The 27,196-nt window shown below is 40.8% G+C and overlaps 1 protein-coding gene across 1 annotated transcript in view; it reads right to left on the bottom strand.

The window, feature by feature from the left end:
- LOC148518990 (thyrotropin-releasing hormone receptor-like) overlaps positions 1–27,196 on the bottom strand; it is a 113,853-nt gene that overhangs the window by 1,114 nt on the left and 85,543 nt on the right. The gene's annotated exons all lie outside the window — the stretch shown is intronic.

Here is a 27,196-nt window from a genome sequence, read left to right as displayed (position 1 = left end):
CAGAAAGTTGTCCCCACCTAAAGAGGAAAGTTGTTCCCTCGCGGGCTCGCTGCGCTCGCCACACATCGGGCTCGGTGGCTCGTTACAAAGTTATATTCCCCTTCGATGGCCACTTGGATGGTAGGGAATGACGCTGGACACTGGGAATGACGCTGGATACTGGCTGATGACATCAGGGTCCTCTCCGTGCAGGGGATTTAGACATTACCATGATTGATAATAATAATGCGTGTATGACACTTGGGTTCTCTCTGCAATGAGTCTGTAAAGTACACCAGTACCGATGATTCTTTATCTCTGCCTCCTGATGTAATAATGTAAATAAGAAAACTGCATTCCAGTATATGCAGGATAAATAAGCTGCATAGAAATAAAAGGGAAATCTTTAATAGAGCTTGAATCAAACATATCGACCAAGTGGTAATTAAGCCTGATGATAAAGAGACATTGCAGAATCAGGATACCTATTGAGGAACTGTATGCAGGAATACCAAAAGAAGAAAAATGGCCATAAACGATCCACTTAGTGGTAATTAAGAGCCATAAGATTTGCATTTTAACGAAACTAGGAAAATTCTATTCCTTTCTTCTGAAATAAATACACCATACAGAACTTGGAGTTTCAAGACTACCTAATTATCTGTACACAATTGTAGTGGTCAGTATATCAATAGACTGGCTGGATCTGGGTTTTTGAGACATAAAAATTTCAAATAATCTCCTTTAGGATAATAAATGCAGAGCAATAACAAAATATACTATATACTGTATATAGAAAGAACGCACAAAAAAGCCACCGGTCTTTCTAAATTTAATAACCATTTTTTTAAATACACTAATTTTGTTCTCTTACACTTACTCTTGTACTGTATTTTAAACATATTTCGCCACTGTGTTGCTTTTTAGAAACATTTCAAATAGATTGAATAAACTTTAAATTTTATATATCATTTTTTATGTGCACCAAATATCTAGTCCCTTTCCTCTCGTGTATCTCTTTAAAAAAATAAAAATAAATTTAATTTAGTGAAATACCAATGCACTGGTTTACTTCTTTTTTCACCAAAGCCTTCACATCATCAATTCAGATTTGCAATACTTTTTGCCCTTGAATATGATAGTGCTCTATGGATAAAATTATATCTAGTGACCAAAAGAATTAAAAGGGGAAATTCTTGAAGGCAATGTAAGAATCCTTTAGGAAAAAAACGCAGAAGAAAATCTGAAATCTAATTAAATATATTTTACGAAAGCTGAAAGAAGTCATGTACAACCCGATAAAAGAAAAATATCCCAGTATATGGAAAACCATGTTAAATTCCTCATTCACAAAAACTTCTAAATAGCTTGTATGTTGTATTACAAAACACTTTTGCTTTCAATAGCAATTTTATAATTAAAGATCTTACATGTTGTAGGAAAATAATTATTTTTCTCATTTCTTTGCAAAACATGAACATATGGCATTCCATAGCTCTATAAAGTAAGAGAGGAACACAAACGGACACGACAGGTCAGAGGAACATGCTCCATAAACATTTATAATATGTTTTACGTATGATTCTTTTTTTAATGTCTCTGACTGAAACTTCATCAACAAGATGAGCTGCGTAGAGATATAGGTTTTGTTAGACAGGGGACAACATCTAAGTTCTAGTAAATGTGTGATCCCTGCAGCATTTTTAGTGAGGTGAGGGGTTGGTGAAGTGTAGTGGCTCACTGAGGCCCATGCTTTGCTCTTTTCAGCATACATGGAGCCAATAGAGATCCACTGAGAATGTGCTGGCCCCAAGCCTGCACAGAAAAGAAGACTTTGGTCCTACAGGGTGGAGGAACTCTCATGACAAAACTCTATAGCATGGGGTGCCAACGTGGTAACTACAACCCTGGTACATATATACTCTCAGTGATCAATGACAAAATCATAAAAATTAAAAAATATATACTTTTGAAGATAAGGTGGATCCTGAAAAGAGATCCCATACCTAAGACTAATAGCTTAATGCAAAAGATAATTGCCTACATTTACTTAAGTAACACAGGTTTCAGAAATGATTCAAAAAGCCATATATGCTTGCTGTTCACTAAATGCCAGGTACAAATATATACAAAAGGAAGTAAATTTTTCGTTTTGTACAGTACCTTTTTCTCCAACTTATGCTTATATAAGACCCACACCCTTTTCATGCTACTTCCCCTGTGAAATCCGTCTGCCCCTACTGTACTTTTGCAGGATTTTGGATCCAACTGAAATGTACATGGTGCAAAGAGTGTAATTGTGTCTTCAATGTTCAACCTATTATCACATTAGATCCACTCATTTCCTAAAACGCTGCTCGGGTTAGTCTCACATACATTATCAGGTCTGAGACCATATAATCAGTTTGTTCAGTGGAAACTGTATCTCTTTAATAATTTTGGATAATTTTCCTTCATTAACATGGATTTTTGTTCATGAACTTTCATTCTCACAGGATTGCCTGCAATACAGTATACTGTATGCTTGGGACTACTTTAGTCCCTAAGGAGACAATATTTATTTATTTAATTATATGCCCTGTTAAATATCATGTAAGAAATTATTGTAGTTTTACTTTATTTAATGCCACAAGGTTGTAAAATAATGATTTGAAACTGTTTAAAACAATTTATTTATTGTTATACTGTTTAATACATAATTTATTGCTTAATATATTTTATAGTTGTTTTATTGTATTCCTTTGTCTTAAATTTCACCTACCCTATTTTTTATAGTAACACATGGTTTAGATATCTTTACTTTTTAGTCCTATTTACATATATGTATATTTTTCGGCATATACTGGTGCTGCACCAGTTTATTGCTTGTATCTCCTCTTCAGGGATTGCAGAGCCTCCTGAGGAAGTACAGTAGTTGACTTCCCAATAATTATATAGTGCATACAGAAATGTCTATACAAACTGCGTGTGGAAGGTGCCAAAGGTGTGCATTTGATTATATTGGATGATGCCCTCCATGTCACCGCTCTCCCACAGTAAACAACACTCTTTGTGCCCCTTCTCCTCCCTTTGGTTTCAGCAAGCCACCCACATTTTCAAGCATATTACCACTAACTTGTTTCCGTTCTCCTCTAAATGCATGTAGGAGTCTAAATATATGTAACAATTGTTTCTCATTATAGACGATTTTCACAGTTTCTACACGTGTCAAAGCTCCTAATTTGCCACAAATGTTCCCTCCTATTTAGTTGCACATTGTCTTATTTTTCTACCATACCGCCCACGGCGTCTCCGACTGCTGCCTACTTTCCCTGAGACATAAATACGTCTATTGCCTGCATAGTTCATGATCTCCAAATTGTTTCATTTCCATATCTCAGCACGTAGTAAGTAAACAGCTTGGCTTGTATTCCTTTTTCAACTAATACATTTTTGACTTGGTGTTTTGAAGTGGAATTAGAGTGGAAGCTGGATCATTAATTGTCTCCCTGGCTGGTTGATAGATATATCCGAAGATAAATCTCCACATACTGTATACATTTTATGTTAAGTGACCTACTTTAGATAAACAATGCAATGTATTCATAGCTATGAGTATTTAGTTAGTGTGTGCAAATAGTAATTATATTAATACACAGACACATCTGGTGCTGGCTTAAAACTATACCATTCTAAGCTACGAAAGTACAAATCACAATTTAGCTACAATTGAGATGACCACCTGTCTAAAGTGAGCAGATTAGCTACATTTAGTCTTGTATGATCAATGAATAGACGTATAGTGAATGGACTAAATCCAGAAACTTTGTATAACATGTACTAATCAGCCATAACCAGATGATTTTTCAAAAGGTAAAGTGGAACTGAGGAATTACACCGCACACAGCAATTAGACAATGATTAAAATGTGATACAAGTTTAAATCGTAAAATGTAACATTAAAGTTTTGCTTGTTATCACATTGCTGGCCAGTCTCTTGTGTGTAAATTGAGGAATCTGTTCAAAGTATTTATATTGCCTAGGAGATTGCAAAATAATCACTCCATCCTTACTTTAAGGCACGCATACATCTGCCGGCCATTTTGCCAATTCCCTGATCAGACCGGAACCGCCGATCCACCGGTCGGAAATGGGGAATTGGCAAAATTCTTCCTGTTGAAAATCCCTGATTTGCTGATCCCGATTATATTTTGGACAGGATCAGCAAATCAGGGAAATCATTTTGGAATTCACAGATGCCTCGACCCTGACGTCTGGGGATTGGGTACTTGCCCCAATGAATTACAGATGTATGGGGCCTTTAGAGTGATGCCAGATGCTCCTGCATCATTTCCAAATTTTAAGGACCATTTTCTTTGCTTAATTGTGAGAGCTCTGTGCTGACTATAAGTAAACTATGGTGCAGTTTGTGATTGCATTTGTTAAAAGTTTTTGAAATCTAACCTAGTCCTATGAATACAATAGCTCCAACTACAGTCAGGTGCATAAATATTGGGACATTGACAGAATTTTCATATTTTGGCCTCTATTCACCATCACAATGGCTTTGAAATGAAACAAACAAGATGTGCTGTAACTGCAGACTTTCAGATTTAATTTGAGGGTAATTACATCCAAATCAGGTGAATGGTGTAGGAATTACAACGGTTTCTATATGTGTGGGAATATCCCACACCTGTCCATGAAATAGCTTTTGAGTTGATAGTCCCATTACTTTTGGCCCCTTAAAAAGTGGGAGGCACATATAGAAACCGTTGTAATTCCTACACTGTTCACCTGATTTGGATTTAATTACCCTCAAATTAAATCTGAAAGTCTGCAGTTAAAGCACATATTGTTTGTTTCATTTCAAAGCCATTGTGGTGGTGAATAGAGGCCAAAATATGAAAATTCTGTCAATGTCCCAATATTTATGCACCTGACTGTATATCTGCCACTAGACTCCACCATAAAGTTGTATTGTGAGAAAAGAAATCGCACATCAGTAAGTTTGACAGGAGGATTTTGGGATTATGGGACAAGGGCACAGTCAAAAACAATAATTCTATAAAGTATTCAGCTTGCTGCATTACTATACAGATGAGTTCAAGCTATTAAATAATGTCATAGTATTTGTAGATGAACAACTAAAAAAAATAATTGGCTTCTATCTACTTTGTGTTTCTCTTTCAAATTTCCAAATAAAAGCACGAAGTTCTAAATGAATTGCTATGCAAATTGCTAAAAATTTATTTAAAATGAAGTTTTTCCACCAAAATTATAGCTTAACATTCTATTTCCAAAATTGTGAAATGTTAAAACAAAATGTTCACTTTTGCACTCTGAAAAAGTATAGTCTTAATATGTATATTTAATCAACTTTTCTGTTTAAGCCAATACTAATAGATTTGTAAATTGATTTGCTAAAATAGAATCAATATAATGAATTGTTCTGCAAACAGAATGGTGAATGATTTGCTCCGCTCTATCTGTAGGTTATTTGCTGAAAGATTTAGAACCTGTGTTATGCCATTACTTTGTACATTAGTTATTTTTTTCCACTAAATGTAAATATAATATACTGTACACTTCAGGAAGGGTTATTTTTATTTTATTTTTCTATAAATGTTGAATAAAATATAAAAACATATCTTTGAGCTCAGAAAACCATTTTTTTTAAACCTTCTTTGCATAAACTACCAAACTGCTGTAATAAAATGAAATATTAGCCATAGAATTACAGAGATAAGTGTTGACCACATTATCATGCTTGACTTTTTAAAACTAAGGGGGTCTTTAATGAAGCAACAGTGTGATCCAGAGAGGGTGTAGTCATCCGCCGGTCACAATCCCGACAGCGGAATGCAGGCTAGTATGATAGGCATCAAAATACAGTGGGGGGGAGGGTTAGGATTAGGGAGTCTAGCGGGGTTAGGTTTGTGGGGGGGGATTAGGGTTAGGCACCCCTAGGGGGAAGGGTTAGGCACCCTCAGGGAGAGGTTAGGGTTAGGAACTAAGGGGGAGGTTAGGTTTAGGGAGTGTTAAGAGGGGGTTAGGGTTACACACCCCTGGGGTAGGTTAGGCACTAAGGGGGAGGTTAGGATTAGGCACCACGAAGGTAGGGTTAGGATTAGCGGGGGGACATTCCGATGCTCTGCATCGGAATGTAATGTATGTGGTTTTGATGATGCAAATTACTTCCACTGAATGCAGTAAACTCAACCAAGATACAGAAGATGTAGGTAGGTATGAAGCCAACAATAATATGCTACTATACAAGTGTGCTTAAAAGTGCATATATACAACATATAAAATAAAGACAGACTGAATGGCATCAGTCAAGTTATTTAAAATCTTCAGGGGAAACTGGACAAACTTTGGTAAAAATCAGAGAAACATTTAATAAGTAGCTGTTTTTTTCCTGCCCGTTCCCATGTGTGTACCCTCCTTCTCTCACATTTAGTATCTCTCGCTCCCTCTTTCTCCTTATCTATAACTCTCTCTCTCCCTCTTTCTCCCTATCTCTAATACCACCCCCCCTCTCCCTATCTCTCTCTATAACTGTGGGACATATAAACTGAAAGAGCTGAGACACAGGCAAAAAGGTCATATAGACAAATTGATAGGAAAAAGAAAATGCAGGTGCACACTCTAAACTCTAAGAATTCTGATAGTCAAAATAATTATGATAAACTCTACAATTAACATGGAATGTACAGTAAATAAGGGTTCTCCGCACACATTGATAGGACAGACAGACACACTGTCAGTCCTGGGAAGGGAAACAGGCTCATATTACAGGCAGACACACTGACAGTGCCAGGAGACTGGGTCACATTAGAGACAGACACACTGACAGTACCAGGAGACATGCTCACAAGTCAGACAGACATGAAATAGGAACGTACACTCATTTGCATAGCATATAGTGGAATTTGGCACTGTGTATGCTCAGAAACCGAACACATGCAAATGTGGCCAAACCACACCTGTGACTTTTGGGCACATCACTGCCTATGCCAGAAGAGCATGACATAGGGAGGACATAGGTCAAGGACAGTACTGCAAGGCCTTGTTAGAGCAATTGCATACTGATTCAGATTTGGCAGGAAAATCCTTATTATTTGCAGGTGGCAAGAGACAGGTGTAAGCTGCAGATAATGATGATGACACCACTAGCAACTGCTTGCAGAAAGATATTTGCGATTGATTTGTTTTAGTTTATTGCAACTTTGTAAGTCACTGAAGCTCATTCTAGAATTTTTTTTTTTGTACGCATGATGGGAGGTTGCTATTGCATAATTAGAGAGGTTATACAGGTTTAAATGATACTTAATAGTAATTGCTTTATTTATCATATAAAATAAGTGGTTTATTTCACAAGTTGGATATACGTGTATAAGGGGTGTTTCTGTAGTAAAGTGCATGTGATATATTAGATTATAATATGGGACTTGGAGGATAATAGGGAAGTGGTTTAATGTTATTGGGAGTACAAATAGACCTTACAGGTGAAAATGATGAAAAATACAGACAGTAGACCAGTGGAAAGCAGTTATACATCCTTCACATGGGCTGCTTGCCTAAAGAGGACTAAAGGCTTCATTATTTGGCCAGTAAATTTAGAAGCCATACTAATATTCTCAAAATGGTCAGTTATAATTTTACAGTTTTAATTGCAGAACACAGCACAGAATTGCAAGAGTGACATCTCTGCAAACCGCACCTTATGTTTGAGCTTTGCAATGGCCAACAGGAAGAGCGGCTGTGGCTAGCATACGCAGCAGCTCCCATGCGGCCATTTTGACACTCAGTGACATCGCAGTGCTGATCAAAATGGAAAGAAGTGTCAACTGTGCACAAAGACTTATAAAACTGCAGGTAAGCTGCAATTGCAGTTAGCTCAACCCCATTATAATTCCAGCATTGCACCCAAGGGGGGTTTCTGTGTAAACTTAACCCCTAAAAGCACCCTGTTATAGACTAACCAAAGAGCATTCAATTGTACAAAATGTTTCTCCAGTTTGCATTATAGTCATAAATACCACAATAATGGTACTTTGAATAAGTCCTTTTCTTGTTTCATCTGTTCTCATGGACAAATGTACTGGAAATATAGACATTTAGAGCTCTTACTCACATACTGTACAGCTGTACATTGTCCTGCACTACCCTACCCTGAAGTGAACACAGCATGGTTGCTGCTTGAAACGAAGGTCTCTTTGGCAATAGTAAGGGTGGGTACACACTTGTACAACCTGCAATCTTGCCGATGGTTGGGGCAATTTACCTTTGCCCCGGATCTTACAAAATTGCCGGAACACATTTGAAGATTTAATGAATGACGGAAAGATGTGTTGTTCCGACCTTCATTAATATTCATTGCTACACATGTGGTATCATGTGATTGGCCATGCAGCCTGGCCAATCACATGTTACTGCACATGATCCGAGGGAGCACACAATCAGGCATACACACTGTACGACATGCCCGATTTGTCGCTCCAATCTTGCAAATTTGGTCGATATCGTGCAAGTGTGTACCCACCATAAGCTTTTCCATTCAATTTACCATATAAACTTGCTGCCTAGCATTGTTAAAACCAGGCCAGCAATTGCACATGCGTGACCCAGCTTTCTGACTCATGCATGTGTAGTGGACTGGATGCACGAAATTAGGCTTACAGTGGCACTTTCACAGGAAAAAAAAGCTAAACATATAAACATTTTTAGAAACAGTGTAAAAAACAAATTTGTGTCATGCAAATATGAAACATTTTTTGGTTGTCCTATGCCTCCATCCTGGGGTGCCAAGAGGTCCTTTGCATGGGCAAGTTATTGCCGGAGGTGGCCGGCGAAGGCTATCACTGGGTATACCAGGCGATAGATGTTGGTGGACGGATGATTCTCAAATAGGGAGAAGCCATACTTTGGCAAAAGTATGTGTTTCAGGGCTTTTCCCCTATACTAAATATTAGCCTATCTAGCCATATTTAAAGTCAGCTATTCATGATTATTCAGACAATACAAATTTGATTTTTCAGAGCGATTGAGTCGTAGATGATTGAAATGACAAGAAGACTGCATTACACCAACTACATAGCATCTCTTCTGCTTTATGAGGAGATTATCCAGTAAAGCCTTCAACCTTTTCTTTTAAAATGCCTGAAAAACAAAGGATCGCACTAATCAAATTTGTGCTTCTGCATCGGTCAGTTACAATGTTTGCTTTAATAATTCTGTCATCGCCTTATCTTTTTTTCCATGTACAAAGCACAAATCCATTTCCCACCAGATACAATAACTGTGCCCTTTCCAGTTATTACACAACAGTAATTAAACTATTCCTCAGTACACAGTAACAATATAAGATCTATGCACACAGTCAGATCCTCATAAAAGTCACAGTAAGAAATAGAATGCTCACAGCAGCCTACCAATAACAGAAGCTGTCTATCCCCAGCATCCATTGGGGATTTACTGCTAGATGCTTCACTGTGTTAGTAAAGTTTTGATACAGAACAAACATTTACGTTACTTAGCTCTGGGAAGGAGAACAAACCTCCCAACCATCCCGATTTTGGTTGGACAGTCTGATTTGAGGGCTTCATCTCACTGTCATAATCAGGACTGCATACATCTACTCGGCAGGTAGGAAGTATGACCCATTCACCTGGATCTGCATAGCAGAGCAGTGGTGAACAGGTACCAAACACCCACTTGCCACTGGTGCATATATCAGTGTAAAGTGATTGCAAAAGACAAGAGAGTGAAAAGGGACAGTCCAGTGCTTTAGCTTTTATTGTGTGGCTTAGCCACCCCTGCCCCAATCCAGACTGCCAATACAGTATGTTGGAAAATATATTTTCCTAGCAAAATGAATTGAGATTATACAGATATTTAATTTAGAACACAGCTCCCAATCTGGGCACTTGCTGGTCGCAAGGTAAACATTTTTTTGGGGGGGTCTTTGTATAAAATGTAATTTATGTATGCAGTATACCTGGTTACTATGGTTAGCATACATTATAAATCTCCAATGTTGTGATGTCATTAAATCTCATCCGTGACACAGCTGGGAACAGTTGCCATTGGGGATCAGGGATCCATATATCTCTTCTGGCACTGCACCTTATCATAGAGTATTTAGCCAAAGTCTACAGCAGTCTGACTGCACTACCTACCTCCAGCAGCACAGCATGCAGCAGTCAGTCCTTCTATCTCACAATATCACAGGAGGCATACAGAGTCTGCATGCTCCCCTCTGGGTCCATCATTGGAGAGGCCGGAGCATCTGAGCATCTAAGCTACAGCCTTATATTGTCATACCACATATTCTTCAAGTGAATTTAAATTTCTGTATTCTCTGAATTCGGACTTCAGAAGAAAGATCTAATATTTTAATTAGAAAATGATGGGCCCTTCAAAATTTGGAGCCCAAGGAAGTTGCCTTGGGTGCCTAGGCCTAAAGCCTGGTTTAGCTTCAATTATAATTAAAGGTGGTCTAATAGCTCTGAATCAGCTTAGTGAGACAGACCTTATTAGGATTATGTGAAACCATGCTGTATTTAGTCTGGTTCACTTAGTTCAGGTAAGATTGAGGGAACAAAAGACATTGCATGTCAAAATGTAGACACCTAGAACGGGGTAGCATACAGTTAGCAGCAGGGGTTAATTTTGTTGGAAGGCTGGGGTTTTGTTATGGAGTGTTTTTACTGTGGTTTATCAGCATTTGAAGGGTGTACTGGGGATGTGGTTTGTGTTTTATACTAATGTTTCCCGGGCTGGGAGGTCTTTTGCTCCATCTGACTTTTTCACCCTTCTGTTCCCTTCTATTATGGTTCTGTTGGTTTTTGGCTTTATTGTTGAGGAAAAGATCGGTAGCAGTGGCTGTCTTGCTTTAGGTCTTGAGGTGCTCTCCCCACCAATACACAGGTTAGGCAGATTCTACCCTACTTGGGTCAGTGCACCACCAGTCCAGATAGGTTTCTTGTGAGTCATTGGGAGGAGAATTTGGATACCTTGAGTTGTTGGTGATGGGATGGCAGTTTGCCCCCATCTAGTCTTTTGGGAATTACATGTTATGGGCTGGCAGTTGGCCCACATTTAAGTCCGTCTTACTTGAGCAGATGATATACTGTGTGTAAAGCTGTTCTTTCTTCGCCACCATGCTTTTCCCTGTTATAAATAAATAAAGGTGACCCTTTTCCCTAATAATACTTCTCTGTGTCTTTATTTCAGATTAGTTCATGTTGTTAGCTTGTGTATAAATGTAGGCTGACATCAGCCAATGTAGAGTTTATGGATATAGTGAAGGACATTATAAATTGTATTGAAATTGGTGCTGAATAACCTGTATTTTTCTAGTGCAGATTTAATAATGAAAGTGAATATTTGGTTGCAGTTTAAATAATGAAAACAGATTAGCTACAGCATCGTTATGTGCAACGATTATGTACATAATTTTTTCTAAGTGCATCGTTATGTCTTAAAGATTCACATCGCAATGAAACTGCAAATAGTGATGCAAGTTAGGGGGTAATACTATTTGCAGGAGAAAGTCGCTTTAATTAACATTAGGGATGCTTACATGTGAACCTTGAACACTAAGGGGGGAATTCAATTAGCCCCGGTAATTTTTTGCACGCAAGAAAACTGGATTTTTCACAATGTTTGTTTCTGCGCAATTCAAATTACAGCCCGTTTTTTTATGTGCAAAAAATGATTTCTGATCGCATGAAAACACATAGGTCACGGACCTATGTGTTTCATTGCCTCCATCTTTTTTTTCGGAGCGTGCTGAGGTTCCGAAAATTAAAAAATCTCCAATAATAGTTGTGGTGGCCAGGTTGACTTTGGGGCTAATTTGATCCGGGGGATTGATTAGCATGCAGTAAATTACCACGGCTAATTGAATTCCCTCCTAATTGTGAATGTGAACAGCAAACGCAGGCCACAAATTGAATTAAGGGTTAACTGGTTATTGTACCATGAAAATGTTCATGGCCATTGAAACAGCTAAGTCCGATTAAAATTTCAAATCAATTATGTTGAAGCATCCGAGGAAGCCATTTTGCAGTCAGAACCAATATTCAACCTATACAGGACTGCTGCTACCACTAGGTGATTGCTATGGGTGCCACGGTATGCATTCGGGAAGCCGGCGGACGTAATCCCGATGGCCAGCATCCCGATTGCTTTATCCTGGCGAGGGTTACATGACAGGCATCTAAATCTAGACGCCTGTCATTTTACCGATGCCAGGAGACCGGCGCCTGGCATCCCGATTGAAGTGATGCCCGGCGCCGCTGCGGACAGCCGTGGGGGGGAGGGTTAGGTTTAGGGCTCCCAGGGAGGACTTAGGGTTAGGCACCCCCCTGGGAGGTTAGGGTTAGGCACCCCCGTGGGGGACTTAGGGTTAGGCACTCCCTGGCGGACTTAGGTTTAGGCGGCAGGGAAGGGGGGGTAAGGTTTAGGCACTTAGAGGGGGGATTAGGGTTAGGCACTGGGTGGAAGGTTACAGTTAGGCACACCTAAGGAGGGTTAGGGTTAGGGGGGGAGGTTAGGTTAGTAAATACTTACCTGGGGACGATCAGGATTTTTACCCATGTCGGGCAGCCGCTGTCGGGACTTGCGTCTGGCGGTAATTCATACCGATTCTGGTGCCAGGGTATACATGGGGATCCACAGCAGTGAAGAACAGCACACCAATTAAATGCCCAAAAACTGTTTATATAGAAAGCATGTCAAAACAATGCTGTATACCAGGAGCCACATATTAAAGTGCAAAAACAGTGCATATTGAACTTATCCAATTCAAGCCGCTTGCGTAGCTCTCTGGCTGCAGAAACAAATCCTAGTTAATAGACAGCCCGACGGCCGTTTCGGTGCTAAGCTGCACCATCATCAAGGGGCACTTCATCAAGTGAAGTAAACAGCCCATAAACAAGGTTTATATAGGTCAACGGGACACCTCTCCCGCGCAATTACCAGCACACTAAGGTCACTCACCTGTGTTCAAGTAATTCGTATCACACAAGTGGGTGATGACGAGTAACAGCACAGAAGTCCTGACTTCCGGGTGGGTCACGTGTATACACAAGAGTGGTGCCAGGGTATATAAAAAGACCTTTTGTCTTGGTTGTCAACAGAGTACCTCCAAACTGAAAGTTACCTGCAAGACATATGGTGTGGTAACAGTTGGCAGCTTCTTAAATACAAAGCTGCAGGCTGCTACTTCTCCATGTTTGTAATGGGTCAGTGGTGTATCATCATATCCTAGCACCACACTCCTAACAAGATCCTGAGTAGGAGTGTGAAGGTTGGGAGCTGCCTAAGGAGATGCATCTATGGTATACATAATTCCTAAACTATCTCTGAGTCTATCAATTCACTACGAACAAGTGCCAATCACTAAATCCTTAAAAATTAATAGTCTGCAATTACATGCATATTGGTTCAGGCAACAAAAATTATTTGTATTACTGTGGGTATAGAACAAGTAAACCTTATGGTACAACAGACCAAGGGCAGAATTCAATTGTCAGAGCCAAAACTAGACTTTTTGGTACCCTGCGCCAGAGAGACCATTGGCGCCCCCCCTCTTATTTTTTAAACAGGGACATAAGATAGTGCACCTGAAAAAGGGCCATAGCCTCATGGGGTAGGACCAGGGAAGAGATAGGAGAGGCCAGGAGATGCTGGGGATAAAAGAAGAGGAAGCTACAAGTGAGAATGATAATAAACAGGAAAATTGACAGGCCCAAACAGCGCCCCCTGCCCTTCGGTGCCCTGTGTCATGGCACTGGTCGCAATACCCTAGTTATATGTTTTCTCGCACCCGATCTCTTGTCTGAAGTGACTGGAAATAGCGGGGAGAGATTGAATTGATTAGAATATTGTGCCAATCGCGCTCAATGAGGTCAGCTTTAGCCATGTAAAATAGCTACACCTGACCAAAGTGCTGTGCGTGATCATGAAAAGTACAGTTTGGCCACCCAAACGGGTCACTTTTCATGCATTTCAGCTCGCACCCCCTGGCTGAAATGCCAGTGCCGTCAGCTGATCGCTCCCGACAGGATTAACAACTAAATAGCTCCATCAGGCGTGTAGGTGGCTGCAAACAATTGAATTCTGCCCAATGTTTTTATCACACTGTCATCATTCACCTTATACCTATGTTAAAGCTTGATCTCTTCTGTGATAAGTTTTGAAAGCATGAACTAAATTGATTGAGCTCCCAGATACCAATTAATAAAATATGTCTTTAAGTTGGAACAAAACTACATTTTCAAACCCCACAAACATAGATAAACTGAATAAAATGAATAACACGCCTGGGGCCACATAGAAAAATACTGAGATTAATTCAGACACAAAAAGTTTTCTTACTTAAGTTATGATACATTACTGTAGGTCACTACTGTAACTGCAACATAAAAAACAATTACTATCATGCAATATTATTGTGTTAGGAGGTGAGAAGAATATTTCTACATATAGTGACCTCCCACTGGTACTGGGATAAGCACAATAATGCTCTTAGTATAGCGCTCACATTTAAAAATTAGATTTTGTCTTACGGGGCGAGATATTTAATTAAATGCTAAGAGGTTGGAATTATGCATTTTCTTTGCTTTCCAAGTTAAAATGATTTAAGTGATTTTAAAAATCTCTTTTATATATTCTCAAAGTCAGTAATTAGGCATTACTCTATACTTTTACTTGATCACCTTAAAAGCCTATCTATTCATAGACCCGTGATTCGCTGCATTATGTAGCAAGGGGGTAGGGTCTAATGAAGAGAAGCACTTGGTCCTGCCACCATCAATGATCATCTACAGCTCCCCTCCGGGAACTCTCCTGGACAAGAGAATATAAGTGTAGGCAAGTCATGTATGATATAAAGGAAACATAAAAATGTACAAATTTGACACACGAAGCAAATACATCCCAAAGCTGGTTTTCTGTCATAACTTATTTAAGAAATCAGACTCAAATGAGCATATTTGATGAATACAGAAGTTGCAATAAATTAAAGGTTTTGTACAAAAGTAATAATTGTCAGCGTCTTAATGGAAAAATGTTTATATTTAGTTGCTTAAATTCGCAATATGAAAATGTACCTTTCATGTGAATTTAGTAACAAGCTCTTGCCGGGAGACGGGCTCCGATAAGAGCCTGTATCAGTGAAGAGCTGGAAGCCGAGTGATAACTTACACTATAACTCTGTTTCTTGCTTCAGCGTCTGTGGGCTTACTGTGAATGCGCGACCAAAACAGTACAGTAGCCCAATAACTACTATAGGCTAACACCATCTTCAGATGGTGTTACTGTAGCTATCGGCACAAGCTGCTTGGTATATCCAACTGCATAGTAGCCCCATAGAAACCTTTGAGAGCTGCTTTGCGGTTGGAAATGGAGAGACCATGGTAGATATTGGAGATACTGGGTCTCATTCAGACCCGCTCGCGAGCGCAGGACGCTCGCAAGCGGGTCGATGGTACCCAAATGTGCATGCGCACGACGGAGGCTGCTCTGTTGTGCGCATGCGCGAGACCCGGCGAGCGATGGGGAAGCCGTCGCTCGGGGTCTCACGCCAAAGGGGGCGTGCTGTCGTTGGTGAGTGACAGCACGCCCCCTTTGGTGGGCGTGCTGGGGCATGGCTGCCCAGACGGAGGCGTTCCCATGGGAACGCCTACCGTCTGGGTCCGGCCCCACTGACATCACTAGTGATGTCAGTGGGAGTGATTTTGGCTCTGATAGAGCCAAAATCACTCCAGGGCTTGCGGCAGTGAGACTCTACCGCAGGGTCTCGTCGCAAGCCCGATGGTCGCGATGGTCTTGACCATTGCGACCATCATCATGGACGCTCGCATAAGCTGTGGGTGGTAACCAACAGCTATGCGAGCGTCCAGGAGGACGCACCAAAAAAAAAAATGCCCTGATTCAGAGCGTCCGGCTCTGAATCAGGCCCACTGTATCTCCTGCGGCATATCCATGATATCCCCAAAACGCATGTAAAATATGAATTGATAAATATGCCCATAAACCTCTCAAATTCTCACTGACACAGCAATGACTGTTACTCTTCACACCATCAATAAGGTCCGGAGAACCACTCTCTGTACTCGGGCTCGCTTTAGAACTCAGTGACAACTCTACCTATTGCTGAGTCCAGGAGTCTCCTTCTCTTAAAAAACTCAGGTTCAGTTGACTCGAATATGTTGCCCCAATACTGTGCAGGAAGGTATTGAAGCAAGGATACACAGGACACACAAAGAAAGGATTTCTACAGATCTCTCACATAGAAGGAGATTTTTCTTGGGCAACAGATTGCACATTTAATGATTCAGTCCCAACACATGTATAAATGTTGTCACAATGTCTTCAGATTTATTTAAAAGATAAATGAAAAAATTGTAAATGAATTAAAGGGGTTGTCCTGAAATGAAAGTAAAACAGACACTAAAGTGACATTTTGTTACCATTTCTACAAGGCAAGTTTCCATCTGGATCCACAGTCCCACAGATATAGTAAAGATGAAAAGCAATTTCGCAGAAGTTCTTAAAAGTGGACTGTTGACTCAACTACTAATTATGCACTAAATGGACAGTTAGGCACAATGGTTCATACATAAGTGTATTGAAGATAAAGTGGGGGGGACTAGAAGAACCTGTAGCCAATCCCAGAATTAGCATGTCATGAATAAACAAGTATGAAGTGAGAATGGCTTCACTAAAACACAGCCAATCCAAGCATCTAAACATTAGTAGCAGTAATGTGAGGTCTATCACCATGATATGGGGGTGGAGAGTGTGGTCAATCACACCTCTATATATGAAATGAAGATCATACATACAATTATTTTATACCAATAAAGGGACCTGTCCCATCCTGCCCCTTTTCAGCCCCGCTCTGCCCCCTGCTCTGACCTGTTCCGCATCTCTCTATGCTGCTCTTTCCAGCCACCCCTCAGTCCCCCGTGTTCCTTGCGCAATACAGATATGGTATGCCATCACACCCTGTGGTTAACTGCAGATTCAACACTCTCACAGAGTGAGATTGTTGTCACTCACAAAATGGTGGAGCTGCTAATTCACAGAATTGTGTGCTCATTGGAGTACACACATGCAGTCTATGCAACTGAGGTCTCAGCAGAAGATAGAGCTGCACAGATGGGATAAGAGTGGAGTGGATGGGGAAGAGACAGATCGGTGTACATGGGGACATATATGCCTGGAGAGGGGGGAGCCTAAGCAGCACTGATGGGAAGGAGCCAAACTGATGCAGATGGGTGAAATACAGTGGTGCGGATGGGGGGGACAAAGCGATGCAGATGTGTGGAAAACAGTGGTGCAGATGCAGGGGAGAGGCACGGTTTGGGAAAACAGAAATGTGGATAGGGTTATGGAAATACAGGGTGAAAAATGAGTAGGGTCCCCCTGTATTCTTCAGAACCAGCACCGGACTTTTTCTAGCGGGGGGATAATGCCACAGCCAGGGTAGCCCTTTCACCGGGCCCCCCAGCCGAAGCATTAACCCTGACCGCTAGTCAGCCCAGGCCAGGGATCCCTGGGGAGATGGGGACCCCTCCAATAAAGGGGCCCCCTCTCCAGGGCACCCCAGGCCTAAACTGATAGCCCGGGGCTATCCCCAGCACCCCTTGGCTGTGGGTGCTGGGTTGATTGTGTGAAGTGACCCCCTCCCACTGAAGCACAAACAGCCCTGGGACTTTAACAGCCAGCCCTGGTTGTGCATAAATACAAGGGACAAATGACATAGGGATACCCCATACTTTGTGTAACCAAGCAGTGGGCTCTGATCCGGTCCTGGTTTTGAAAATACAGGGGGAAAAATGAGTAGGGTCCCCCTGTATTCTTCAGAACCAGCACCGAACTTTTCCAAGCGGGGGGGCTAATGCCACAGCCAGGGGAGCCCTTTCACCGTGCACCCCAGCCATAGCATTAACCCTGACCGCTAGTTAGCCCAGGCTTGGAATCCATGGGGAGCTGGGGACCCCCCAATAAAGGGGTCCCCCTCTCCAGGGCACCCCAGGTCCAGGTTGATAACCCAGGGCTATCCCCGAGACCCCAGGGCAGTGGGTGCCGGGTTGATTGTGTAATATGCGGTGCATTTTAAAGACTTTTCTTTTGCAGGTGAACTACAGGTCCCAGCAAGCCTCCTCTGCATGCTGGTACTTGGAAAACCACAAGTACCAGCAAGCAGGGATTTTTGGGCCCACTGGTACCTGTAGTACACCTGTAAAAGAAATATTAAAATTAGCAGACACCGTTTTTTTAAATCAAATTTATTTTATCTGCACTTTCACCTGGGGGCGGTGGCCTTTAAGCTTTTTTTCATGGCCGCCTCCACCCCAGGACTTCGGCGTCTTTCCCTGGTGGGCACCAACCTGCCAGGGCTTCAGCATCTTCTTCTGGCAGGTTCCAACCCGCTAGGGCTTTGGTGTCTTTGCCTGGTGGTCACCAACCTGCCGGGGCTTCAGCATTTTCGCCTGGCAGGCGCCAACCCACCAGGGCTTCGGCATCTTCAACTAGTGGGTGGCAGCCTGTGTCAGCTCTTTTTCATGGCTGCCATCCACTAGGACTTCCGGTGTCTTTGCCTGGCGGACGCCACCCCGACAAGGCTTCAGTGTTTTCACCTGGCAGGCGCCAACCCGCCAGGGCTTCAGCATCTTCACCTAGTGGGCGGCAGCCTGTGTCAGCTCTTTTTCATGGCTGCTGCCCACTAGGACTTCTGGCGTCTTCGCCTGGTGGGCGCCAACCCACCAGGGCTTCAGTGTCTGTGCCTTGTGGGCGGCAGCCTGTGTCAGCTCTTTTGCATGGCCACCACCGATTAGGACTTCTCACATCTTCGCCTGGTGGGCACCAACCCACCAGGGCTTCGGCGTCTTTGCCTGGCGGGCACCAATCCAGCAGGGCTTTGGTGTCATCGCCTAGTGGGCGGCAGCCTGTGTCAGCTCTTTTACATGGCCGCCGTCCACTAAGACTTAAGGCGTATTCGCCTGGCAGGCGCCAACCCGCCAGGGCTTTGGCGTATTTGCCTGGTGGGTGCCATTCTGCCAGGGCTTCAGCGTCTTCACCTGGTGGGCGCCAACCTGCCAGGGCTTCTGGCATCTTCACCTGGTGAGCGCCAACCTCCCAGGGCTTCTGGCGTCGCCTGGGAGGTGGCTGCCACCTCCAAAGGGCTACTGGTGTCCTCTTCAGAAGTGCTGGGTCCCCCAGCTGCCACCTCCAATGATGTAGCAAGCCTGATCGGCTCGTGGTGGCCATCTTTGAAATTCCAAGATGGCTGCCACGAGCCAGTAATGGCTCGCGACTTCATCTGTGGCGGCACCCAGCAGCGGCAGCTGTGGGATCTAGAGCCTGTGCGGTTGTCAGCTGCAGGCCTAGATCCGAGAGAATCCAGTCCCTGCCAGCCATTCTGCTGAGTACGGCAGCAGTGCCCATTTAAAAAATGGCGCCCAGCGCCATTTTTGAAATTCAAAGATGGCCGCCGCAAGCCGTGATTGGTTCACGGTGGCCATCTTTGCATTTAAAAAATGGCGCTTCAGCATGCCTTGACAAAGGGACATTGTAGCCCCGAAACATTAGTGTCATATGTATCTTGTTTGAATACACGCTTTTGACATTTTGTGCAAGTCTCCGAGTGTCGCTGTTTGCGTTGCTGGTTTATTTACTTATATATATATATATATATATATATATATATTTTTTTTTTTCAATTATTATTTGTGAAATAATAAGAGAAAACCAAATTGTTCTCCAATAATAAAACAAATGTACAAATAATAGGTGTTTTCATTTATCCACAGTTAGACATGAGCATAACTCCTGCATATTGCAGTACTACAGTGTGTGTGTGTGGTGATTCAAGGTCAATAGATCTATTTTCAGTTAATCAGTTAAATCTTTTATTTCTGGTTCCAATAATATAATTAAAATGTAATTTCGAATAAATAAAAAAAAATGCTGTTTGTTAAAAATTCTAATTTACTAACATATTGTTTAAATTCCTAAGAACTACAACTTTATTAAAAACAATCACTAATCTCTATCCACAGACAAAGCAGAGTGACCATCATTATTTTGCAATACAATTCATGTAGATAACAAATATTCTGCTTCTTTATTCTCTGTGTATAAGCATGTGTGTGCTGGGGAAGGACATAATAACACTGAACACTGTGTTCTTTATATACAACAGGTATTGGGAAACACATTCACTGTTTTAATCAGATAGTGGTACACTTGTTTAGACACATTCCAGTAGGACAATATATGAAAGTACATTTCTTTGTAGAGCATCTACTTATGAGATTTCAAAAAGCTCATTTGCAAGAGGAGCGACTATTTGATGAAGTGCCAGCAAAGAGAGAGAAAAAATACACACAACAAAAACCTATTCAAAATATCAAGACTACTACTGGTTCAGAATACTAATTAAAGTGTTTCAAAATTCTGTCACGATGGGAGAAAAAACATTGAAAATATCAGCACAGATCTAGAAATAGGAGTACTTTGCATTCTATATATCATATAAATATATTAATATGTTTTTCAGTTTTTATTTTATTTCAGCTATTTTGAAAAGTAGACCCTTTGTTCCCCCTAAAAATGTGCTTAGATGTCAAAGTATGTATTTGATTTACTTATGCGTATATTTATTTATCCGTGTGTTTGTCTTGTTGTAATTAATAAAAAAAAATGTGGGACCCATGGATTGGCAGCTTTAACCTCCAAGTTTCATCCCCCTTTATCTGTGAGTACTGAAGCCAGGATCTGCGTCCATGGACTCCGACTTCCTGGCCTCTCAAGCCGCTAGGACCTGGACAGGCTGCAGTAAGCTTCAGCTACCGCAGTTTAGCCAAAGAGACAACAATCGCGACAATGGTCCTGATTATTTCGATGGTGAGCCCAGGCACAGCACTGGGATCACGCAGATGAGGTAATGAGGTGTCTGTTTCCTAAAAACACCTCCTGCTGCATTTGCATTTGAGATGGACGGAATTGCACAGCCGCTTGTGTGCAGCTCTAGAATTCCAGCCATCTCTGAATCAGGCTCAGGGGTCCATATAAACCCTGCTATTTATGCCAAAAGAGTTTACAGAAAAAAAAATAGAGACACACCAACACACATTGGGGGTCATTCAGACCCACTCGCAAGTGGCAGTACGCTCTCAAGTGGGTCGATGTTCCCCACTGCGCATGCGTACGACGGAGGGAGCTCCGTCGTGCGCATGTGCGAGACCCGGGGAGCGACAGGCTTTCCATCGCTCCGGGTCTCGCACCAAAGGGGGCGTGCTGTCGATGTTGATTGACAGCACACCCCCTTTGGTGGGCGTGCCTGCCAGATGGAGGCGTTCCCATGGGAACGCCTACCGTCTGAAGCTGGCCCCACTGACATCACTAGTGATGTCAGTGGGAGTGATTTTGGCTCTGATAGAGCCAAAATCACTCCAGGGCTTGCAGCAGGGAGACCCTACCGCAGGGTCTCCGTCGCAAGTCCGATGGTCGTGATGGTCAAGACCATCGCGACCATCTTTTTGGCCGCTCGCATATGCTGTGGGTGGTCACCCACAGCTATACGAGCAGCCAGGAGGCCGCTCCATTTTCATGGAGGAGGGCCCTGATTCAGAGCGAGCGCTCTGGTCAAAGCGTCCGGCTCTGAATCAGGCCCATAGTTTTTAAAGAAGGTTTTAAAATACTACTTAATATTTGTTCTAGTATTATTATTTTTACTACCATGAGAACAAGTCACACTAAAACTACTCATGCTAAATAACCCTCAAAGTTTATAATTTATATTTATTTAATTTCCTTTAAAAAGTGGATACTTGAAAAAGTACTGTAGCATAATATTTTTAACAGACTTGTTCTATGTAATAAATTGAGAGAATGTAAGGGCTCCCACTCATGACAAGATATTGATGCTCATCTTGAATGCTAATCGAACTAAACCAGTTTGTATTATTATTATGTTTTAATTATATATCAACATATTACGCACGCAGGACTTTACAACCAGAAAGATGTTTATTCCATCACACCAGTGCACACACATAAACTGCTGCTTCCTACTTTGTTGGATAATCATGAAGATTAATGGTTTACATTTTATTAAGATTTTTTGTCAACCTGATAAAATTGCAAATGTAATCAGTTTGACTAATTGTATAATGTGTAAATGCAAAAGTCACTCTAATGTACATATATTAGTGCAAATTATTGTTAAAATTGGCTACTGTCTACTCTGTTGAGACTGTAAACAGCAAGGCCTAATCTTACGCATATCCCAGTTAATTAGATACAGATTGCACTTTGCCTTGTAGTAAATTAACTGACTTTCTTTAGAAAGTTTGCTGTTTAAAATTAATTGCGATGTCGTAATAAGGACTATACCAATTTGAATAAAATTGTTAACTTTTTAATACCAGATGAGATTATCAGACAGTGAAGTAATTTAACAGGAAGACAGACGAAGTTAAGTGTGTTATTATCTCAATGTTGTCATTGGAGCGAATCATTGATTCCAAAGTGTGACTGTAAACAGTTGCCAATTTATTAGTATAGAAGAAATTCTTATTTTCTTCAATCTAGACATTTTGTTTAAAGACACCAAAAAGCCCATTTGTCATTAAATATTTGCAGCTTATTCCCCAAAAACACCTGTTTTCGGGGTATACCCGCAAATATTTAGTATCCCCCGAATGTATTATGGAGGGATCGCAGCAGATATCCCTCCATTTCCTCCAGCAGCCGCAACCCCCATAGCTATCTATGGTGATGTTGTCAGATTTATCAAGTTCCGGGAAGCAAAGCATTCCGGAAATTGGTCCCCGCAGCTGCCGCTGTAGCCTATGGAAGAAATAGTCCCATAGAGGGTTCCATAGGAAACCTGCCCGACTCCACGCATGTGTGGTCAGTAGACTGCGCAGGATTCCCGGCACAGGCGTGACACGGTCTCTTCACTTCACTGTCCCTGCATGGTTTTTTTCATACATCCCTGCGCCCAGATCACATTGAAAATGCAATTATTAATAAATGGGGCCCCAAGGGTCCTATTTATCAAATGAAAATCCCTCTGACCAGCAAAAATGGATGTATTTGCTGGCATGCAATAGTGGACACTGCTGGTATCCGGTTTTGGTGGGATTGCTATGCAAGGGGGGGGGGGCTTACTTAATAAGGTTTTTGTCAATATAAGTATTGCCACAATCCTTGTTTTTTTTTCATAAACTCAGAATTTACTGTATAAGGCAAGTTTTTTAATATATATAAATATTTTTAACATTGTTTTTTGTAAAATAGGTGTAACTGAAAGCAGCAAGCCCAAATGCAAATATTTTGTTTACCTTTTTGCCCTGGTTTATGCGTATGACTCAAGGGAAATGCAAGATTGAAACGGTGGGTGGATAAGTTGGATAAGATAGAGAAACTGAAAGGACATTCTTTCTTTCAGCCTATTTACTGTATCAATGTGCAGCAACGAGGCTAAATATATCTAATCTACCTGATTTATTAAAGTACTGTGAAATTGAATGTTGTTCCCGTGTCACTCACAAGTGATCCTGCTGTTAAAATGCAACATGAAGTGTTCTCCATTTACTTTTGTGTTAAGTAGGTATTGCTTTAAAATGTCATGATCTCCTGGTCAGGTCTCTGTCCTTTAAATTCCTATGGGCAAATGCCGGATTTCTAGAGGGGGGTTTAACATCAGTCACCACCGCAACACCTACTCTGTTATATATTTACCATGGCTATAAATATTCATGAGGTACACTTTTATGAGAGAGGTCCTGAAAACATTACTAAGTATATTTCTACATATAGTTTAATATATTAATATATAGCAGAGTTTGGCTGTTCCTCACCCAGTTTTAAACCACCTATACAGCTGTTTCTGTTTCAGTTAATGAATGTGTTTCAACCTACATATGAAAATTATGATCATTATCACCTGTTTGGTATGATTGGTTAATCATGCACCTGACTATAATCCTACAAAATCCCTGACTTTGTGTAAGTATAACTAGAAGAATTGATGCTGTTTTTGAAGGCAAAGAGTGCTAAATTTTTGGGATTTGCTAAAGAAGTAATGCTATTATACTAACAAAAATTCATAAAATTTGGAGCTTATATGAGGTAGAATCAACATTGGGTAATATCAATGGACTGGAGCTCCAAGATGTCTGCTATCTTGTAATGTGCATATGCTGAAGTGAATCCAGTCAGATCCCAGAAAAAGTGCAACAATACAGTTTCCAGCTACAAAAAGTCATGGGAGTATTATTTATTACTTTCAGATGGGACATTAATTATTTATCTTTCTCATGAGGAATTATTAATTTTTTTTGAGGGAGTATTGTTTCTTTTTGATGGGATATTATTTATGATGGGACATTTTTAATGTATTTATTATGCAGCATTATTTATTTTCTTCCTTTAGGGAATTATTTATTTTTAATGGTAGCCTTATTTAATTCTAATAGTGGTTTATTTAATTGATCATAAAGAGGATATCATATGTATTTATGATAGAGCCAATAGTCCTCTATTAATGATAAGGGCAATGGTTACAGTGCAATTTTGGGGCACTACAAGTGTTGGTAGGCACTTACACTCATGTGCATTCTAGCACTAGTAATTCTACAAGTGCCAGCATGCAAAAACATTCATGGGTTGTCATTGAATGCTCTCAAAATATTTTGACAATATTACCATAGACATGCGCAGAAGATGGTACAGGGGGTGCCTCAATGAGACTCCTCCCCAACGGGTCATGGGCTACTCCCCATCCCTGGTTGCCCAAGTGTGTGACCATTGCTTCGGGGGGGGGGGGTAGAGTAGTCCATGAATCAATTGGGGGGGGCATTGCAGTACCCCCTCTGCTGTGTCTCCTGCGCACTCCCGTGAATGATACACTGGTGCCCTGTGGCCTACAAAGCCTTGAATGGCCGACTGTTGCTCTGTATTGAACTGATGCTTACTGGGTGCAATAGAAGAATAGACCCCCTGCTGACTTAGCTGGTGTATGGCCTTTTTTTATTTTATTTAGTAGAGATGTGCAGTTCTTTTCACCAAATTAGCACAAGTTTGGATTTATCTTATTTGCTATTCAAAACATGTGAGAACCAGATTGCCAATAAGATGCTGTTTTTCAGATATGAACGTAAACGAATAGATCTGTACCGCTTATCTCTAATTTTTAGTTAACCTTGCATTTTGGACTAAACAGAATGTGGTTAATGGATTTGCAAACCAAATTTCAGTTTTCAGCTTCCAAATGTATCATTTGAAAAAATATGAAACACATAAGAGTTTGATGACAGGAGGGAGCTACACACATTGACACCACCAGTAAAGGAGCTGAGAAAGTGACTGAGTTTTACAAGGGCCTGCTTGCACTAGAAGCACTTTTTCTCCAAACATTTTAATTAGAGATGTGTGTGGACATCTGTGTTTTGGTTTTGCCAAAACCACCCTCAAAGGTTTTGGTTCATATTTGGTTTTGGATTTCTTGGTTTTGAATTGATAAAAACAGCTAAAATCAGTTAACTTGGATCTGTTTTTGTTCCTATAGGATTATTAATGTCATTAACTTTAATTTCCAGTCAATTTTGACCACCTCATAGCGCCTGAGATCAAGAGGGAGGGACTTAATGCAATTCAAATCAGAGTTTTGAATTGCGAGAAGACCCAAGTCAAGACTTGAGTCTCCTTGGAACTCCAAAGTGATTCCGAACTGGGACTCGGTTTGACTCGGAACCCCTGAGGTCAGGTGTGTTCGGTTTTCTCAAAATCATCTATAATTTAAATATCATAACTTTGGAAGGAACTTATTGATTATTATAAATACCCATCTTCTAATCTTCCAAAGGGACAGAATATTAGTTAATATTAGTGGCCATTTTCCCCTGGAGGAATTATTGTGCAGATATGTGGTATTGTGATTAATGTGCTTACTTCAAATGTAATGCACATTACTATTCATTTACTGGGAGGAGCATGGTCACTATGCTTATGAAAATCTATGGTGACACCATTAAGCTGTAGAAAGTCTACCAGTTTAAAGAAATTGCTCCTTTGTTTACACTATAGGGGCAATGAGCAAGGGGCTTGTATAGAGTGGGAATCAATGTAACGTACTGTAGACACTGCCTTGAAGAGAAAAGTCTGTTGCTCTCAAACCGCGTTGGTTGAGTGTTACAGGAGGTTCTGGTATAGGTGATATCCAGGGATACCCTTTCATTTGGACCCTGTATGAGGTTTCTGGAGACCTCCACCTTTTAATAACTACAGGACCTTATTGAAGGGACATCTAGTAATTTTCTTATCTATTACCATTTTTGTACCCATTTGTACTTTATTATAAGTTTTTTGGAATGACTAAATAGTGTGTGACATATTACACCATGATTTCTGTATTACTTTGTTTTTCATACCATTAAAATACATTTACTTTAAGAAACTAAACCTGCACACGAGACTGACTGTGCTTGTATTTAAGGAAACTATACTGATTTTCTACTATTTTGTGACACTAGCACACTCTGATTATCACCATCTTGTTTATTGTGACTTAGAGGTTGTTTTGAGGGTGCAACCTATTGATTTTTAGTCAGCATCTACACTTATACATATTATAACAATAGTGTTATCTAAGATATATATAAGGAAAAATATTTATGTGCGAGCACCTATCCTATGGTGCACCTGTATAATAAACGAGAGAAGTGTGTCGACCCCCGTGTTTTGGTTTTGGATTTGGATAAAAATCAATTAAAAATCCATAAGAATCAATAAAAACAACTAAAATGCCTGAATCAATAACCCAAGTTTGGTTTTTAAATCCGAGTTCCGAACCGGCAACAGATCCAAACCATGACTCGGTTCGAACTGGATCACAAAAGTGAATATGAACCTTGATGCAGTTCTACTCGGAACCTCTACATTCAGGTGTGTTTGGATTTCAGAAATCCAGACCCGCACATCTCTATAATAAACCTGAACTTATTATTTTACCATTAATATTTAGGTAATATTTAGGTAGCATTAATACTTACACTAAAGGCTTTGACATTACTTGTCAAAAATAAGTATCTATAGCAGAAATAGATACATCCATTGGTAGATCCATTTGTAATACTGTGCAAACCAATGGAGAAGGTGCGTGTGAAATGTTCATCATGATGTTTCTGTCTTTCAGAAGATATTT

Source organism: Taudactylus pleione, unplaced genomic scaffold, assembly GCF_031769625.1.
Source record: "Taudactylus pleione unplaced genomic scaffold, aTauple2 ptg000192l, whole genome shotgun sequence".
NCBI lineage: Eukaryota > Metazoa > Chordata > Amphibia > Anura > Myobatrachidae > Taudactylus > Taudactylus pleione.
The sequence above is the reverse complement of the archived record's forward strand: the minus strand, read 5'-3'. Positions and strand labels throughout refer to the sequence as shown.